Source organism: Pseudopodoces humilis, chromosome 11, assembly GCF_049639895.1.
Source record: "Pseudopodoces humilis isolate 2021_Gansu_Grassland_sample_001 chromosome 11, ASM4963989v1, whole genome shotgun sequence".
In the NCBI taxonomy this organism is placed as follows: Eukaryota; Metazoa; Chordata; class Aves; order Passeriformes; family Paridae; genus Pseudopodoces; species Pseudopodoces humilis.
In genome coordinates this window covers 22,094,478-22,100,477 of record NC_142210.1, presented here as the reverse complement: position 1 = coordinate 22,100,477, position 6,000 = coordinate 22,094,478, and positions in this window count along the sequence as shown.

Genomic DNA, 6,000 nt, shown 5'->3' with positions numbered 1-6,000 from the left:
GTTAAGGATATATTTAAACATATTTACGCTGAAAAGCACTGTAAATATTATTTAGATTTATGATTTAGATTTATGATTTAGATTTATGATTTAGATTTGTCCAGCAAATCTATGGCTCAAGGAGACAACTAGGCAGATCTGTGTGGTTATTTTAGCTCAGAGGGGACTGAGGGAAGCTGTCACAACAACCCCTAAGTACCTCCTGCACTGCAAGGAGGGAATTACCCATTGTCTGTGTCCAGGAAAGCTTTGGGGACCACAAACTCCACGAAGGAAAATTCTAATTAGACACCAGAAAAAGCTTTATAAAACCTTTTTTTTTTTTAAGAACATAAGTCTAGAAGGAATTATTTGAGGAATTAATGAAGACTCCATTACTTGAAGTTTTTGATCTGTTAGAACAACTTTTAATGCCTCCTGAGTGCCACTTGTCCTCTGTGGACAGCATCCAGAGGCTCAGGAGCAACTCACCCAAGGTGGTCTCAACAAGCAGTGTGAGAGGCAAGTTCATATCTAGCAGCGAAGAAATGGACAAAAATAAGTAAAAAGATACATTGGAAGAACTGACATTGAGAAATGTAAGTTGCTGCTGCAGTTAAAAGGTACAACACCCAGAAAATGTGGGTTAAAAGTCAGAAAGGTGGGGAAATGTATTCAGGAATGGACACACTGTCCCAGATAACTTCTAGAAACTAAAGTTTCACTAGTTCTCTGGTCAAATTTAATTACCAAAGCAGTAAAATTCAAGATTTTCTTGCCTTAACAAGCATTTCATAGCTAAGTTATCAGGCTGGTTACTCCTGTGAAGGTTCTCTTATCCAAGCTCACACTCAGGGTGCTGAAGGCAGCTTTGATTTCCAAACTCCAAACTTTTACTCCCAGCTTGTGCAAACACCAAACACCAGTGCTTTGGATGTGAGCTCACAAAAGGCTTTTTCCCTGTTCTAAGCAATTTCAAAGATGTGTTTTTAAACTCATTTATTGGCCATTGCCACCCATTTTCAGTGCCCAGCTGCACAGTTATATCTTGCCTTTTAAAGCTTGCAGGGAGTGAAAAACTCAGGTTTTGCAGGACCTGCCGGTGGAAAGGGAGAACATCACCCAGCTCTGGCTGAGATCTGAGTGTGGTGGCATTCCCAGAAATGAACCTTGATAAAATCCAACCCTGTGTCTCACAATGGGTGCTGTTGAACACTCCCAGCTCAATAGATGGAGAACAGTTCAAGAAAATCAGCATCTAAAATTGGAATGTTAAATAGTAGAGGGGAAAATAAAACACAGGACAGGGAATATCAAAGACCAATAGAGCAGTGAGGCTGAAAAATGCACATTTGCAGCTCAGAAAACACAGGCTTCACAGGTACCTGCCCTAGATGTATTTATCATCTTCCCAGCCATGGTTCCAGATACTAAAAAAGCAAAAATAGCTTTAGTAATAAAAAACACAGGCCACAGGGCAAGAAAATAGGTTTAAATCTAGATACTAAGAACGCTAAACCTCTGAGGGAAATAAATCTGTAATCTAAATCACATCCATTTATAGATGGGAGACAGATTTGCTCTATAGAAGGAGCTGATTCATCTAAATAAACTACCAGGCTTGTATTTACAGCTCTACTGAGATGACTCTGTTCTCCTTCACGTGGGTATTACTTTATTACCAGCTTCCTTGGAGCAATATTTCATTTCAGAAAAATGAACTGAAAATCCAACATTTCATGTCAAACCCAGGATGCTCATTCCAGCCAGGATTAGCTGTGGTATTTAAGCATCTTTGCCCAAACCATCATGAAGCAACATCTTACCTTGTTCCCCCGTGGATCTTGGGGCCATGGAATGGTTTTGGGTTGGGAGGGACCTTAAAGATCATCCCATTCCACCCCTGCCATGGCAGGGACACTTTCCACCATCCCAGGCTGCTCCAAGCCATGTCCAGCCTGGCCTTGGACATTCCCAGGGATCCAGGGGCAGCCCCAGCTGCTCTGGGCACCTGTGCCAGAGCTTTACACCCTCCCAGCTTTACACCAGGAATATTCCTTCCCAATATTCCATCCAGCCCTGCCCTCTGGCACTGGGAGCTATTCCCTGGCTCCTGTCCCTCCATCCCTTGTCCCCTGTCCGTCTCCAGCTCTCCTGGAGCCTCTTTAGGCTCTGGAAGGGGCTCTGAGCTCTCTCTGGCTCCTTCTCCTCTCCAGGTGAGCATTCCCAGCTCTCCCAGCCCGGCTCCAGAGGGACTCCAGCCCTGGGATCCCCATTAATGAAACAACAAGGTACCTCCCCACCATCAGAGTCTGAAATAACATTTTTCTCGAGGTTTTAAGAGACCTATTCAAGAAGCATTTGTTTCTCTAGCGTGAGAGCTGTCTGTGCAGAGGGAGCCGGTTCCCAGCTGTGCTCTCAGCCAGGTGGGCAGGATGCTTTTCCAGAGAGCTCCATCCCCGGCCGCCTTTCCCCCGCTTTCATCCCACCGTGGCACCGCTGCCGTGCTGCCCACACCCCTGATCACCAAAACGCTGGAAAAGCAGCCAGGCCCGGTCCCAGCAGGCCAGGTTTGCATCTCCGGGAGGGGCAGGAGCTGGAGCAGCCCGGTGAGAGCGTTCCCCGCCGCTCCTCCCTGGGATGCGCATCCCGGAGCATCCCCGCAGCCCGGCAGGACACACAGAGCTGCAGCTCGGGAGGGAGCACGGCAGGGCTGCCGCTGCCTGCCTGCATCTTTCAGGGCACGGGTATCCCCAGGAACAGCTGGAATGTTAACTGGGAGGTTCACTGGAGGCGAAAGGGAATTTGGTAGCCGGCAGCCACTGGAGACCGGCGCTCCCGGGGATAACCCCGCAGGTTCGGGGATTTGCTCCTGCTGCGGCTGTTTCACTGGAGCACAGGGCACACGAGCATGGTGTGTGGCTCTGGAACACCGAACCCTTCTCAGAATTAAAGCCCGGAAAGGGATTTACTCAGGAAAGGCCGGAGGGCTCCAGCTGCAGCGCCAATTCCGCTAGAACTGAGGGGAAGCAAAGCACCCGTGTTTCCCTCCAGGCTGTGCCACAAGAACAGCAAAATTTGCCTACAGAGGAGCTGGGGCTGCCCCTGGGTCCCTGGAAGTGCCCGAGGCCAGGCTGGACGAGGCTTGGAGCAGCCTGGGACAGTGGAAGGTGTCCCCGGGGCAGGGGTGGCACTGGATGGGCTTTAATGTCCCTTTGAACCCAATCCATTCTGTGATTCATGATTATGAGATAATTTCCCATTAAAGTAAGGGCTTGTTTCTTTTCACCCCTCTGACATCTCTGAAATCCTTTCCACTGACACACTTTCACACTCTTTTTTCATTATTATTTTTTTTCTCAGCGAAATGCAGAAAGATCAGTTTCCCTTTTTCCCTTACCTGCTCCAAGACCTAATTTTTCCAGGATCCAACCACAGCTTTGCCTCTGACCCTGCTGCAAGTTCCCTGCCCCATTTGCAGGAACATCAGTTCATTATTGGGAGAAATAAAGGGGCACCTCCGAGCTTCATTAGGATAGAGAGAAGAATGGGATTTTAGATTTCTGGGAAGAAACCAGCAATCTTCTGGGTTCGAAGCTGATGCTGAATGCCTCCGATCCTCAGCACCTGTGAACAGAACAAAGAAATCACCAATTATCTCCAGGTTTTGCCTCAGAATGGGATTCAGGAACAAATAGCTCACACAGCAGAAGGTCTGCCTTGCTTATTATTTTCCTCATTTGCAACTTAAAGCATTTTGGTTGGCTCTGTAAAGAGTTGTTATTTGTTTTGTGTCAACAGCCAGGGTGCTGCTGTACAATTATTCATTGCATAAACACACATTTATTCCAGCACTATCCTGCTCCTGCTCCAGCACATTTTATTCTCTGGCTTTCGCATTCCTTTACAGAAGGAGAAGGGAGCTGCAGGGAGGTTTGTGGCTTGCAGCTCTCGTGCATCTGAGCTCATCAATCACACTCATTTCCTTCCCCACAGCCTGTGCCTGTCTCGTGTGATGTGGCTGCATCCAAACCTGTTTGTTTTATAGTCAGGTGAACGAGAGGCAGCAGAACCGCTGTGTCTCAAGTCTCTGGCTCACACACTCAGAAGGAAATCTGAATTATCAGACAGAAGCTGGAACATCAGCAGATCTGCATTTTGCAAGGGTCTCCAAAGACCTGGGAATAGCAGGCAGGAGCTGTGCAGCCACCAAAGCCTGCTGGGAAGAGATCCAGTAAAAATCCCCTGTGGAATCGCCCAGGGACTGATGCAGGAGGCTGGGGTGGGAATCTCGTGGTCTCTTGTGCGCAGGAATGAACAGGCAGGTTCTAAACCAATATTTACTGCTGTGCTGTGAGGAGCCACCCATGATGGGTCAGAGGAAATGTCCTGTGCTGCAGGGGCTGGGGTGGGATCTCTGCAGCATTCCTGGAGCACAGGGCTGCATCAGTAACTGGATGCAGACAAGGAATAATCCTGTAATTAAAGAAATCAAACAGGGTTTGCCATGCACCTTTCCTGGATCACGTTCTGCTGTCCAGAAGAGACAGAAATTTTACCTCATCAAATACCCCATTTCTCCAGGAAATGAGTGGATGACATCTTTCATCTGTTATATAAATTTTACCATTTTTTTACAGTGGTAATAATATCTAATGTGTTTTTTTTTCTCTTAATTCCACCTTCAATTATGTGTAAATTCACCCAGCTTATTTTCCAAACTCCATCCTCTCTTTTCTTCAAGCTGATTTATCAGATGAAATCACAGCCACCCTCTAACTGATGCAATAATTCACTCTGATGGCTGACACACATACAGGTGAAAAAATATTGGCACAACACAAAGTCATCTTAATAAATCATGGTAAATTAGTAGGGAGAACTCATTTTCAAGCTTTTAGCATAACAATTAAGATGAAATGAGAGTGGAAAGCAAGAGCTGAGGGCCAGGTTGGATGGAGCTCTGAAAAACCTGCTCTGGTGGAAGGTGTCCCTGTCCATGGGAGGGGTGAAATGAGGAGATATTTTAGTCCTTTTCGACCCAAACCATTCTGTGAAACTCCTGAAAAACAATTCTTGTAAACAAGCCTCTCTCCACACCAGCACGAGTACATTAATATCGCTGCCTGCACTTGAAAGAAAGGCATTTAAGGAGGAAATAAACACAACTATGAAGCAATTCAAGAAATTGATCCATACAGAGGCAAGCACATAATTTTAAAAGATATTATTAAACTTCACCTGTGGGCTGGTAGCAAGGTCATTAAGGAACTTTCCCATGATGAACTGCATTTAGTGTGAGTTTTAGTGGAGGTGTCAGATCCTGTGAGCTCCTCAGTGCTTCAATTCCTGGCTGCTCACGTGCTGAAGCGTGTTCCTGGAGACCTGACAGGCCTTTTTGCACGTATTGGGGGACTTTGTAGAGTGTGAATTTGGCAGTGCACTGGGTAGTGGATGCTCAGGGCTGGGAGGAGTCCAGGGACACCAACAGCCCAAGGTGTGGGGGCTGCTCTGCTTCAGAAGGGACCCAGTGGGGGGAAACACTGCCCTGCCATGTAGGACACAGCTTCTGGAGCTGGGATAAAGAGTGAATGTCTGGGAACCACCACTTCAAACCTTTCCTGATTAACACCACTCCCATTTCATGATAAATACAGCTCTGGAGGGATTTCTCCTCAATGACTTGAATTGTGCCTATGCAAACCTAGCACCAATGTTCACAAACACACTTCTTATTCTCCCACAAGTGCACAGCTGTTCTATGCATGATCACGACAGGTTCAAAATGCACAACTTTCCGCTTAAAACCCAAGTGCCTTTGTGATTTTTGCTCTGCAGCCTGTACAGAAAGACAGATAAGGAAGGTTGAAGCCTGATTGTTGCTCTAGGACTCAAATCTGCAAGGCTGTAAGAGGCATTTATGAGAAGTGGTGTTTCATGAGCTTGGTAATTTGCAGTTTGTTACAAAGACAAATTTGTTTCTGACTAAATTGTATTGTAAGTCAGGCTCCTCAGGGAACA